The following is a 15,057-nucleotide window of genomic DNA, read 5'->3' as shown; positions in this document are numbered from 1 at the left end:
AAAAAAATTAAAAAAACATTTCCTCTTACAATAAAACTTGATAAGTGAAATATCATTGATTCAAAACTATTTTTTGCTAAGTTATAGCTTATTATTCTAGCCTACGACCCTTTTAAACTTGTTTTATATGTAAGTTGCCGTGGTCTTTAACCGATCTCCCGTCCATTTTTACTAGAAATATTTTCTGGTAAATTTGTGTACCCAATTTTATTACGATCCGTTAATTTTTCTTCGAGTTATGGCTCCCGAAACATAGAAAATTGCTTAGTCATAAAAGGGGCGGTGCCACGCCCATTTTTTTAAATTTGAATTTTTTGCTATTTATTGTTACAAATCCACTTGGGAAATGAAATACCATTGATATAAAGCTCTTTTTTGCAAAGATATATAGCTTATTTTATTCGTCCACCACCCTTTTAAAAATCTTTTATATAAAAGTGGGCGTGGTCCTTAACCGATTTCGTTAATTTTCTTCATAGCATTCTTTGAAGTAAAGGCAACCTCCCTGCCGAATTTTGTTACGATAGAATTAACGATTTTTGATTAATAATACTTGCAAAATTTATTTTATCACAAATGGGCGGTGCCATTAAAATTTTTTTTTTTCAAATTTTTATCAAGAGTCTCAATATCAGTCCACATGTCAAATTTCAACATTCTAGGTGTATTATTTACTAAATAATCAGGTTTTCTGTGTTTTCCAAAATGTTATATATATAAAAAGTGGGCGTGGTTATCATCCGATTTCGCTCATTTTCAATACCAATCTATTCTGGGTTCAGATGTACCAAAATTTGGTGAAGATATCTCAATATTTACTCAAGTTATCGTGTTAACGGACGGACGGACATGGCTCAATCAAATTTTTTTTCGATACTGATGACTTTGATATATGGAAGTCTATATCTATCTCGATTCTTTTATACCTGTACAACCAACCGTTATCCAATCAAAGTTAATATAATCTGTGTGCAAAGCACGCTGAGTATAAAAATGACAGTTGGATACTTTTGCATTTCAGATTGCGATGGTGATGCGTTATTGGGCCGCTCTTGATGTAACTACGTGCAATCTGCCAGCGCGGCTTTTAGCCACAAATTTTCGTAACGAAACGACAAATTCTCTTAGAATTTTATCACGTTATTTTCTTTTGTATCGTTGCATATCCGTGTTGTATGTTAAGATTCGACTCCAGTATTAAGTTCGCCAAAAATGTATATTCATTCAATAAATTTCAAAAGTTAAATCTAATAGATGGCATGTTCTTTGTTGTTTATCAGCAAAAATTTATGGTTTCAAGCGCTATATATTCGACAAGGATTTTTTTTACAATTTTTAATGTATAAAAACAGTTTTGTTATGAAAGTTTGGCATAAAATGTTAAAGATTAGATTGCCGTATAAAATTCGTAGACGTTTTATCGATAATTTTCTTATAATGGGCTTGTGTGTTCAATTGAAAGCAAAGTACTTTGGCGAATACTACCTGCTGCTAGTAAATAAATGCTTCACAAGCACAACAGCAATACATGGAGATGAGACAACAAATAGGTATGCACACATGCTTACAGCAGCTAAGAGAGCAGACAACATTATTCATACATATACACAATAACAAAGAGAGCAGATGGTATTACTCACACATATACATAGAAGACGATAGCGAATATGAGACGCAGAGATATGCATAAATAAATAAAAAACTAACCGAGAAGGGTGTTCGCGAAAAAAATAACCCCTGGGAGAAATAAGCGAACGAGGCAACTGAGAGTGTAAAAGGAATAGCGAATCAGTTTGATTTTAAATGAAGGACGCGAATATATTGTGACGAATATTAGCAACTCTAAGGGATACTATCATCTCTAAGCCGATACTAAGCAGTCACTTGTATTTACATAAACAAATCAATCATTATGTATACACATATGTACATACACGCAGCGGAGAGATACTCACAAAAGTATGCAATCATCGCGCATATGGCATATGGCATATGTAGTTTATAGCTAGTAAGTTTATAGCTGGTAACTAAGTAGTAAATTCTAGAAGAAGAAACGCCTAGAAGTATGCGAACGAGACAGCAGAGAGTATAAAAGGAGCGAAAGCTGAGTAAGCAGTTTCAGTTTGATTTAGGCACGCTATTGGTTGCGAAGTATAAGTGTTATTGTACTTTCAAAGTAGTCTAGTAAAGACCATTTTGCATAATTGAATATTGGAGTTATTTATTCAACAATTTAGCGATACGAACGTTAGTAGAAGATGTAAAATAAGCGGAATATCCTTAAATTCGTTACAATATTAAATAAAATAATAAAGAGCATTTTATATACAGAGTATTTGAGTGTATTTATACAACAGTTAAGTGATTCGAACGATAGCAGAAGGCGCAGAATAATCGAGAATTCTTGATATACGTAAAAGTACTTTGGAATGAAAGATTTTTCTAGATATTTCACAATAGTAACTTGCTACCGATTGACACAGATCAACTGTTTTCAATACCGATTTCTTGGCCTTTAACAGACAATAGGCACCACAGTCGCATTGTTCTTTTTTATTAGCGTTGAATCGTCTAGAGAATTTTGGACAAGACCAAAACACGCACCAATCACTTTTCGATCACTGACACCAATCATAAACAAAAAAGGAAATCAAGTTATTCTCCACTAGGTAGATATATGTAGATGCATATGTAGCGATGCAGGTGGACCGCAAACAACATTGAAGATATTGATTAGAAAAATATTTGAGGAATATATCTCTTCTGCCCAAATCTTGAAGTACGGACCACAACTAGAGCATGACAAGAAAGGTAATCAGGGTTATTAGATTAGGGTCCAAGCACAAAAAAAAACAAAAATCATTTTGACCCTGATTTTAACTTGTCTCAAAAGTAAAAAAATTATTTGCTCTGAGTTTAAGAACAACTTGCCGTTCTGCAAGTGGGTCTAAGGCCAGAAATGATGTGACTAAATTTAAATTAATCTAGACAATGCTGCCCCCATCCATTAAAACTGATCCCTTATTTAATATTAATTGCATACTAAACAATAGATTTATACCACATTAGCATAAAGTGCATTTTCAAGTGAAAATAATTATTATTCCCCGATGAAAATAAAGCTATGTATTTGGGCGAGATACACCAGTATGCATAAAAATAGCAGTTATTTGTTTTTTATTTGCTTCCCTAAAATCCTTCATTTCAAAACTAATTTGGAACCATTACTATGGACTACTATTTCAAGATCCAATTCGAACAACTTGAATTATTTAGGTATTTTGTAACAGTTTTAGGGCCATTTCGGATTGTTTTTGGAATCAATCGGATCAATATAGAACCATTTTTTCTACGAAACATTTATTTGGTGATTCTGAAAGAAAAAACCTAGTCAGGCCCATGCCACACTTTATTTCGAAAAATTATCATTATAGTTCTGAAGTTTTCCCGAAGCGATACCTAAAAAAATAGCTTAATGATCCTGAACATGTTTCGAACTCGTCTCCAAAAAGGCTCGATATGATTGTGGAAATAATCCAGCAGGGATCCTGCTGTTCCGAAATTTTACCTAAAATAATCTCGAAGTGATCCTGAAATGGTTCAAAATTGGTCACGAAATTATCCTTAAAATAATCCTAAAACATTTCTGAAGTCATTCAGAAATGTTCTCGAAACAGTCCCAAAATTCTCCAAGAATATACGATGCAATTGCATCTCCTTTAAAATTTGATCGATGTCTCTCAATTCGTTACGCATGGTCAAAGGTGCCACCTAGCTCCATATAAGTTGATATGCACATGCATTTCCCCTTTACTAAATGTCATGATGTGAATGATTTTTGATTCTTGCTGCTGTTTTTTTGCACACAAGTGTATGTATAAGTGCCTCTATAATACTAACTTTAAACTGTTAATACTATTGATAAATGTGTTAAAAGTGGGCGCGTTTGAAAAATGTTTACATGAAAAATGCTAATTGTTAATTACAATAACATAATAATCATATGACGATTCTTTTAGGCCGAGCTTTTCGGAAAATATACAATCGGTGGAAGTTAGATAAAGATGAGATAACTACCCCTGTTCTCGTACTTCTAATGTTAGAGGGCGATTAGAGAAACGCTGTAGAAACATAGCGTTCTCAAACAAAATGGCACCTAGATATCAAATAGAGAAAATTTACAGTTCTCTAATCGAAATCTAATGTATTTCTCTAATAGGATCCTAATTCGAACTGCGAAAGTTCGATAATCATACTCCACTTGATTACTAGTGTACTTTTCGAACCATTTTCTCGAGTCCAGATTACACTGTTTTATCTAACGTGCCACATAAAATTTCTCTCTCGTTAGAGACTATGTTTGCTGGGTTAATAATGATTCAGGAATCGACCCAGGTTTTAAACACTTGCATGTGCTCACAGCAGTAAGCTACCGCTGCTACTATACTAAAACAAACAAGGAAGGCTAAGTTCGGGTGTAACCGAACATTACATACTCTGCTGAGAGCTTTGGAGACAAAATAAGGGAAAATCACCATGTAGGAAAATGAACCTAGGGTAACCCTGGAATGTGTTTGTATGATATGGATATCAAATGGAAGCTATTAAAGAGTATTTTAAAAGGGAGTGGGCCATAGTTCTATAGGTGTACGCCATTTCGGGATGTCGCCATTAAGGTGGACCCGGGGTGACTCTAGAATGTGTTTGTACGATATGGGTATGAAATGAAAGCTGTTAATAAGTATTTTAAAAGGGAGTGGGCCTTAGTTCTATAGGTGGACGCCTTTTCGAGATATCGTAATAAAGGTGGACCAGGGGAGACTTTAGAATGTGTTTGTACGATATGGGTATCCAATGAAAGGTGGTAATGAGTATTTTAAAAGGGAGTGATTCTTAGTTCTATAGGTGGACGACTTTTCGAGATATCGCCATAAAGGTGGGCCAGGGGCGACTCTAGAATGTGTTTGTACGATATGGGTATCAAATGAATGGTTTTAATGAGTATTTTAAAAGGGAGTGGACCTTAGTTCTATAGGTGGACGCCTTTTCGAGATATCGCCATAAAGGTGGACCAGAGGTGACTCTATAACATGTTTGTACGATATGGGTATCAAATTAAAGGTAGTAGTGAGGGTTTTAAAAGGGAGTGACCCTTAGTTGTATATGTGAAGGCGTTTTCGAGATATCGATCAAAATGTGGACCAGGGTGACCCAGAACATCATCTGGCGGGTACCGATAATTTATTTATATGTATATGTAATACCACGATACTGTTCCTGCCAAGATTCCAAGGGCTTTTGATTTCGCCCTGCAGAACTTTTTCATTTTCTTCTACTTAATATGGTAGGTGTGACACCCATTTTACAAAGTTTTTTCCAATGTAATGTTTTGCGTCAATAAACTAATCCAATTACCATGTTTCATCCGTTTTTTCATATTTGTTATAGAATTATGCCATTTTTTTTTTTAATTTTTCGTAATTTTCGATGTGGAAAAAGTGGGCGTGGTCATATTCGGATTTCAGCAATTTTTTATACCAAGATAAGGTGAGTTCAGATTTGTACGTGAACTAAGTTTAGTAAAGATATATCGATTTTTGCTCAAGTTATCGTGTTAACGGCCGAGCGGAAGGACAGACGGTCGACTGTGTATAAAAACTGGGCGTGGCTTCAACCGATTTCGCCCATTTGCACAGAAAACAGTTATCACCATAAAATCTATGCCTTACCAAATTTCACAAGGATTGGTAAATTTTTGTTCGACTTATGCCATTAAAAGTATTTTAGACAAATTAAATGAAAAAGGGCGGAGCCACGCCTATTCTTTTATTTTTGTATTTTGTTGCACCATATCATTACTGGAGTTGAATGTTGACATAATTTACTTATATAAAAATATTAGATTTTTTGTTAAAATTTTACTAAAAAATTTTTTTTAAGTGGGCGTGTTCGTACTCCGATTTTGTTAATTTTTATTTAGCACACATATAGAAAGAATAATGCGAAGAGAGTAGACGCGTTTCATTTTCGCTGCAATAAAATTTAATTATAAATAGTTACACGTCACAGTAATAATTAAACACGGGAAATTTCTTTGTGCGCCATTCGGTTACAAAATCAGTTTACCCTTTGCAAAAATATTGTGTATAAAATATTTTGCTAATTTGTTGACATATCAGCATATAAACATTTGCATATAAATATGGCATCAAAAACAACAACAAAAACAAGACCGTAATAATGATTCCCGCAGTAAAAACCTTTTAAGTAACTTTCAGGCAAATGATCTGTGCATTGTGAACACATTCGCGACCCGTTTTTCTCCAAATAGCAAGGCAAGTTTACTAGATTTAACATGTGTTAACGATGCCAATAGTTCATATTGACCAATTCCCCATGGATGTTATTTCTGACCACGAAATGTTATTTTTATAGTATAATCTGAAATTCAACGCAAAAGAGCCCAACTTTGAATTGACCTATAGGAACTATAATGCTGTAAACCTAGATGAACTAAGTAATGAGGCTGCTTTTCTTGACTGAAATGGGTGTTTTTCCTTCTCTAAGTTAGACGAAAGGTTGGAATATTTTAATAGCCTTGTCAATCACCTTTTTAATAGATATGTTCCTCTAAAAACCGTTAAAATCCAAGGTCATAAAAAACCATGGTTTTCAAATGAAATTTTGAAACTTTTAAGAAAACGTGAGAAAGCTTACAGAGAATGGAAGCAATTTCCATATGAAAACAAGTGGGAAGCCTATCGTCTTTTGCGCAATCAAGCTACCTTATGTATCCGGTATGCTAAGGTGGCATAATTGAGTAATAAATTTAATACAAATTTGCCTCCAAAAATGCTATCGAATAATCTTCGCACATTTTGAGTATCCAAAAATGATAATATTCAATGAAAATTTGACCCTAATGTCATGAACTCGCACTTCTTGAATGGTAATATAAGCGATAACAGTGTAAATCATAATGATGATCATAACACCAGTTATGAACATAGTAAGATGGGTAGTATAGGCAGAAGACCGAATATTGATATTGATATTTTTAACTTCTCAGTTGTAACTGAAACTGATGTCTTGGATGCTATATTTGACGTTAAGACTAGTGCCGTTGGAGTCGATGGCATCAGTATACGATTTATTAAACTTATACTTCCATTTGTTACAGCTTCACTAACACATATATTTAACTTTTCAATTATGTCTGGTGGGTTTCCAAGTCAATGGAAAATAGATAATGTTATCCCATTCCTAAAGTTAAGTCTCCATGTTATTCCAAAGAGTTTAGACCAATTAGCCTGTTGCCAGCCTTGTCTAAGGTTTATGAGAAGCTATTAGCTAAGCAGATAATTGATTATATCTATATATATAAAAAGAAGTGTACATTTTGATTGTCACTCCATAACTCGAGAACGGATAGAAAGATTGCCATGAAATTTTTAGGAAAGATACAGGAAGGAGAGATGATGGTTACTTGATTTTGAAACCCCAAATCGGTTTAGCCATTCTTGAGTTATGATTTTTTTTTAGAAAAAATTCAAAATTTGAAAAATTACTCATAAAAATAAGACGGGTTTTCCTTCCTGACACTATAACTCCAGAACGCACGAACCGATTTCCACGGTTTTGCATTCGTTGGAAAGGTCTCGGGCTCCGTGAGGTTTGTAGCAAAGCAAATTCAGGATCGAAGCACAGGGATTCGAGATATAGGCCAAACATGGACCCGGGTACCCCTAGAATGTGTTTATAGAATATGGACATCAAATGAAAGCTGTTGATGAGTGCTTTAGTAGAGGATAATTTTCATACCCCTGGGTGACTAGGGTCTCGAGATATAGGCCAAAACGTGGACACGGGTACCCCTGGAATGTGTTTATAGAATATGGATAACAAATGAAAGCTGTTGATGAGAGCTTTAGTAGAGGGTAATTTCCATACCCCTGGGTGACTAGGGTCTCAAGATACAGGCCAAAACGTGGACCCCGGTACCCCTAGAATGTGTTTATATGATATGGATATCAAATGAAGGCTGTTGATGGGTGCTTTAGTAGAGGGTAATTTTCATACCCCTGGGTGACTAGGGTCTCGAGATATAGGACAAAACGTGGGCCCGGGTACCCCTAAAATGTTTTTTATAGGATATGGATATCAAATGAAAGCTGTTGATGAGTGCTTTAGTAGGGAGTAATTTTCATACCCCTGGGTGACTAGGGTCTCGAGATATAGGCCAAAACGTAGGCCCGTGAACGCCTAAATAGTGTTTTACATTATGGGTATCAAATGAAAGCTGTTGATGAGTGCTTTAGTACAGGGTAGTTTTCATGCCTATTGGTGACTAGGGTCTCGAGATATAGGCCAAAACATGGACCCGGATACCCCTAAAATGTGTGTGTATTATGGATATCAAATGAAAGCTGTTGCTAAAGTAATTTTCATTGTGATATTCGATTTAGTCGCATCAACCTGGCATGCATGCGAAGCCGAAATAAAGACATGAATTAATAATACCCACATACCTATTTACATACGTCCAATTCAATTTTCCTGAAATTTGGTATATAAATTTGCCTATATTAGTATTTACGATGCTTTTTTCCGGGTGTAAACCAGAGACGGACTGGGACTGAGACTGGGGCTGAGACTCGGAAAGGGACTGGAACAAAATACATACCACCCTCTGGGACTGGCGATAAGATATGAAGAAGAATGAGTAAAACTTGAGAGAAGAGAAAAGAGAGGAGACTGAGAAAGAGATAGAATGAGACGAAGATGGAGATAGATAAAGCGAAAAATATGGAGGGAGGAGTGAATACAAAGATTAGGAAAATGTGTTAGAGGGGCGAGGGCAGAGTTAGACGGAAAAAGCTTATTAAAATGTAGGCAGGTAGACCAAATTTAGGGCAGAACAACGTCTGCCGAGTCTTCTAGTATATAATAATAACTTACTATCTGAGGACCAGTCGGAATTCAGGAGAGGACATAGTTGCGCTACTGCCATGCTTAAGATTCTTGAAGACATACGCCCTGCCTATGACCGTAATGAACTTACAGTACTTGTACTTTTATATTTCTCACGAGCTTTTGACACAGTTGACTTCAGAATACTTCTTCATAAGCTGGAAATAAAATAACTTCAGCTCTTATGCTATAAAGCTAATCCAAAACTACCTCACAGCTCGATTTCAGCAAGTTCACTGCGGTGATAATGTCTCAAACTTAAAGCTTATAACATCTGGTGTCCCACAAGGATCTATTTTGGGTCCAATATTGTTTACACTTTTTATTAACGACATAGTTCCTTGTTGCCAAAATGCCAAAATACAACTTTACGCGGACGACACACAAATATACTTGTCCCGCCCTATTGGGCTTACCGAAGACTTGTTCGTCAGGCTGAATGAAGACTTATCACGCATAGGACATTGGGCTCACAGAAAAAGTTATATCTGAATGCAACGAAATCTAAGGCGCTAGCAATATCAAGCGCATCATGTGACTTGAACAGCCTTCCTGAAGTTATACTTAATGAAGACAAAATATTAATCCAAGACGTGGTCACCAATTTAGGCTTCAGAATTAACTCTAAATTAACTTGTATTGACCATGTTAACCCTATGGTCGGCAAAATATATAATACCCTTCGAAATTTGTACAGAACTGCCTATTTACTACCACGTGAAATAAAAATGAAGCTGGTCAAGTATCTTATAATTCCTCAAATTTCGTATGGGGAACTTATATACGGTAATCTTGATTCGTCTTCACATAATATATTGCAGCTTGCCTTAAACAATGCTGCCCGTTTCGTTATTTCTAAAAAGAAATTTGATCATATCTGTTCATATGCCGTACAAATTCTCGGTAGTAATGTTAATAACTTCTTAAAACTTAGAAATCTATGCTTTTTGCATAAGCTACTTCATTCCAAAAAACCCCCTTACTTATTTGAAAAACTAAATTTGTGTCAGTCCACTCGGACCCTAAATCTATTCGTCCCTAAGTTTAAATACACAACATCCTCAAGACTGTTCTTTGTCAGTACAATCTGTCTATGGAACTCACTTCCCTCCAAAACAAAAACTATTAAAAAAGCAGGATGTTTCAAACTAGCAGCATTTTATTTTCTTAACTCTTAAGTTACTCTAAATCTTTAAAGTTTTAAGTGAATGTATGATAATATATACTATTGAAAATTTGTATGTATTTAACTTTTCTGTATTTATATATGTTATGTTATATCTTTAGATGAATAAGTAAATTTCTTTTTGTAACTTTTTCGTATAATTTCTTAACTCACTGCCTAAAAGACTAAGTCCTTCATGTACAAACTCTAAATAAATAAATAAATAGTAATAGGAGTAACGTTCCGGCCAAATTTCATCATGATATCTTCAACGACTGCCAAATTACAGCTTGCAAAACTTTGAAATTAGTGGGCGGTGCCACGCCCATTGTCCAACATTTTACTAATTTTCTATTCTGCGTCATAAGGTCATTCCACCTACCAAGTTTCATCGCTCTAGCCGTCTTTGGTAATGAATTATTGCACTTTTTCGGTTTTTCGAAATTTTCGATATCGAAAAAGTGGGCGTGGTTAGGGTCCGATTTCGTTCATTTTAAATAGCGATCTGGGATGAGGAACCTACATACCAAATTTCATCAAGATACCTCAACATATTTACTCAAGTTATTGTGTTAACGGACAGACGGAGGACGGACGGACGGACATGGCTAAATGAATTTCTTTTTTCGCCCAGATCATTTTGATATATAGAAGTCTATATCTAGCTCGATTAGTTTATGCCGTTACGGATTACAGTTATGCGAACAAAATTAATATACTCTGTGAGCTCTGCTCAGCTGAGTATAAATATATCATACTCGTACATAGAATTCCACGAACATGGAAAATTTAAAATGCCATATTCGTATGCTTTACTGTGCGCATTAATTAATGTATTATTAAAATAGCGAAAACAATCCGCGTAAACATCAAACGGAGAATCACTCTCCCAACAAGTACTCTTCTGGACTGAGTAGGCAACTGAAAAGTAAAGTCCTCTCTCGATGAATAAAAATCTCGTTGTATAAGTATCTCATTATACTTGTTACGATGTGAGGCTCGGAATCATGGTCGGTGTTGAGTGAAGATTTTGAAGGAAAAGTTCTCCAAAAGATGTAAGATTATTATCCTGTCCGTGATGTCAATGGCGTGTATCGGTGGTTTAACTATCGGCAGTACCAGTTTTACACAAAGATATACATAAAGCAACGAATAAGAACCCAAAAGCTTCGTTGGTTGGACGATGTTATGTCAATGAACGAAACGATTTGACTCAGAAATTATTCGTATCGACACCCGCGTTCGGAAGCGGAGTAAGGGAGAGATCTCCACTGAGTTGGGTGAGACCGGTAGAGGAATGCTTGATGCCCAAAGTTACTGCGTTGGTTATCGAATAAGGAATAGTTTGAGTCACCTTTAAGCTGTGACCAAAATTAGATAGGTGCTTAATCGCCAATTTAATTTATGATGATGATGTTTTAAAAGTAGTGGAAACTTCCCTTCTACCATGAAAAATCTACCAACACTAACTACGTTAATTTTAAACCATTCATCGGTTAAAGAATTTTCGAAACTTGTATACTTAATTAGAAGCTTCTTAATTGATTACTATGTTTTATTATTTTATTCAATTTTAATATGAAACTTATCTGAACAATTAGTCAGAAATCTTAAAAAAAGCTTCGGCTTAAACAAAAACAAAAAAAAACAAAGATCTTAAATTAGAAAATTGTACAAACGTCTGGTTTTAAAACAAAACCCAAGAGTTTAAACTTGCTGCCGATAATTTAAAAATAAAAAATCTCATGTGTCAAAAGTGCTAGGTTTTTTTTCAAAACGTGTGTTATGTGAAGTAACTATTATGATTATATGAAGTATCATGATATTTTCGTTATACAGATGTGATAGAATCCGTAGCACCTCGGTTCGAAACCAGGCCACCGCCCGACAAGCTTTTCCTTTTTTATAAGTACAAGTGTATACTTCTCTAGTTTCAAATTGAAACCGAGTTTTGTGCACTCAAATTTAGGATAGCCGGTATAATATAAGTATATTTGAAACCAAATTGGGTTTGGTCATAAATGTAGTACAAAAAAGTTTCATATTGTAACGAATTTTGGGAAAATTCCGCATATTTGAAACCTTCTGCTAACGTTCGAATCGCTAAACTGTTGAATAAATCACTCCAATATTCTGTATTGTAAAATGGTATTTATTTGACTACTTTGGGACTAGTACAATTATACTTCACAATTATACTTCACTTCGCAACTGATAGCTGATTAAATCAAACTGATTACTGACTACTCAGCTTGCGCTGCTTTTATACTCTCAGTTGCTTCATTCGCATATTTCTACAAAAGGTTAGACGTTTCCCTTCTAGAATCTCTTGATTGGTTACCAGCGATATACATGTATATTTGTAGTTTATGCGTTTCTCATAGTCACATGCGTGTGTATGTGTGAGCACTACTTCGGCCGCTGACTACATCCTCTAGTGAGTATCTCTCCGTCGCCTTGTATGTACATATGTGCGTAAATGATGGTTGATTTGTTTATGTACACAAGAGTGGCAGCTTGCTTTATTGTTGCTGTGCCTTCATTTAACAGTCGCTTAGTGATGTTAGTATCACTTGGTGATGCTAATATTCGTCACAATATTTAGGCTCAAACTTTTAACCGGGTACAAAAAACGGATATGTTTCAAAAACCACGCTGAGTGATCATCACTACACATTGCGTGCATATTTGCATATGTAACCTGTTGTTGGCGGCCACCGTGGTGTGATGGTAGCGTGCTCCGCCTACCACACCGTATGCCCTGGGCTCGCACCCCGGGCAAAGCAACATCAAAATTTTGGAAATAAAGTTTTTAAATTAGAAGAAAATTTTTCTAAACGGGGCCGCCCCTCGGCAGTGTTTGGCAAGCGCTCCGGGTGTATTTCTGCCATGGAAAGCTCTCAGTGAAAACTCATCTGCCTTGCAGATGCCGTTCGGAGTCGGCATAAAACATGTAGGTCCCGTCAGGCCAATATGTAGGGAAAATCAAGAGGAGCACGACGCAAATTGGAAGAGAAGCTCGGCCTTAGATCTCTTCGGAGGTTATCGCGCCTTACATTTACTATTTTTTATTTTTTTAACCTGTTACATAGTAATGGTGAAAATATGATTTGAATACGTAAATTGAGCTTTAACGTGTTTAAAACTAATCCAAAGAGCTTTTCATTCAATATCTGTAAGAGATACGACATCCCAGTAAACATAGTTTGGCACTTTCGATGACTAGTGGGGAGTGATTTCATTTCATTTCATTTATTTCATTAAATTTTAGTCGCAAAAGAAAAATTGATTGCGAACAATTAAATTCACCCCATAATGCAATAAAAAGGTGATGTCAACAACATAACCTCACTTTTTCGGCAGCTCTTTTTGCCAGAATTTACTTGCATCAAAAAAGTAATAAATTAATTAATATAATAAATAATTAATGACTTAATTTTTCGTCCACATTTCCTCAAAAAATTCGTTTTCTGCAAAATTTTTTACTTACCGTAAATATTTTGTCTAAAAAATTTTGGTAGCGGCATATATAGTAATGTTATTTCTAAACGTATAGTAAAATCTGATTTTAGTAGAATTCATAGTATGTATAGCCGTGTTTTTTTACACGCGTATACGTTTACGTAAAAAAAAACGCTTATCCACGCTTAGATAATGCTTAGGAGACCCATCTAGCGGCAGTGGTTAAATAACAAGTTACAGAACAGGGTGTACCTAAAATCGGAGACACAAACCTCTGGTGGCCTTAGTGTATAACATATAGCTGAATCGGTTGCGATGAATAGTGGATACACACCATTTTTAAACGGTTTTATTTAGCTTGACTTGACAGGCCGCACGGCCGTTGTGAACGAATTTTGTAATTAAAATTTAAATAACTTCCTGATGAGCTACAAGCTTGAAACTTGGAATATAGTTCAGAACTCGATGACAATGCGATAATATAAAAAAAACTCCGATAGGTGGCGCACGGATCGAAATATATCAAAAAATCGTATTTGTGGTCCGATTAGGCTCATATTTGGAACACAGAAACAAACAGGAACAGAAATAGAAATCACTTCATGAAAAAAAATCTCGCTAGGTTTGGCAGGGATCGAGGTATTAAAAAACTCGTATTTGTGGTCCGATTTTGCTCACATTTGGAACAAATATTCCATACAGTCCGGTAGAAGTGACATCAAAATATTTTGGAGTTCGAGGAGGGACAAGCATACGTGGCCCAGAGTCGAGTAAAGTCTTTGGAAGGATTATGTATTGAGGACTTAGATTGTAACAAATTGTCAGGAAAGAGTCCTTGTAATAATGAGTCACTAAATGAACTAAATAGAACGAGAAATAATAGGCCATTAAATAAAGACTAAAAACTGGAAAATAAAATAATTTAAAAAAATGTTTAAGTGAAACGGTTTTATTGAAAACAATACTTACATTAAGTAATAATAATACTAAAAGCTAGAAAATAATTAAGTGGGTCCTAGGTACTAGTCATCACACTCCTCATCAATCTAGGGCGTTGATCAGACAATTAAATAAAAGCGATGGGCGCGTGAAATTTCTAAAAATGCGAGGCGTGGCATAACCTTATTAAGGTTCAGTTGGTCTTATATATGATTATTAATAGAGAACCAAAATACCACGTTAAACACTGCTACTTTTGCATTGTGAATCCGAGTAATAGACGTAGAGGTAAAAATGCTAAACCTTTCGAATATCCTGATCTTGAATCTTCTTCTGATCCAGTCGCACACGATCTGACACGACCAGTACCAGCGCCACCGAAAACATTATCGCAGAAAAGTGACTCATCTCTTAGTTCTTAGTTTTTACCGACACCAGAGCAACCAAAACCTCCTTTCATCACTACTGAAGATTTTAATGAATTGATTAGAGATTTAAATTTACCAAAAAGTAAAGCAGAG

At 35.4% G+C, this 15,057-nt stretch overlaps 1 protein-coding gene across 1 annotated transcript in view; it reads right to left on the bottom strand.

The window, feature by feature from the left end:
- LOC137251122 (NIF3-like protein 1) overlaps positions 1-15,057 on the bottom strand; it is a 72,000-nt gene that overhangs the window by 39,486 nt on the left and 17,457 nt on the right. The gene's annotated exons all lie outside the window — the stretch shown is intronic.

The sequence above is a fragment of the Eurosta solidaginis genome, chromosome 4 (genome assembly GCF_040869045.1).
Source record: "Eurosta solidaginis isolate ZX-2024a chromosome 4, ASM4086904v1, whole genome shotgun sequence".
Taxonomy (NCBI): Eukaryota; Metazoa; Arthropoda; class Insecta; order Diptera; family Tephritidae; genus Eurosta; species Eurosta solidaginis.
Note: the sequence above shows the minus strand (reverse complement) of the source record. Positions and strands in the feature narration are given on the sequence as shown.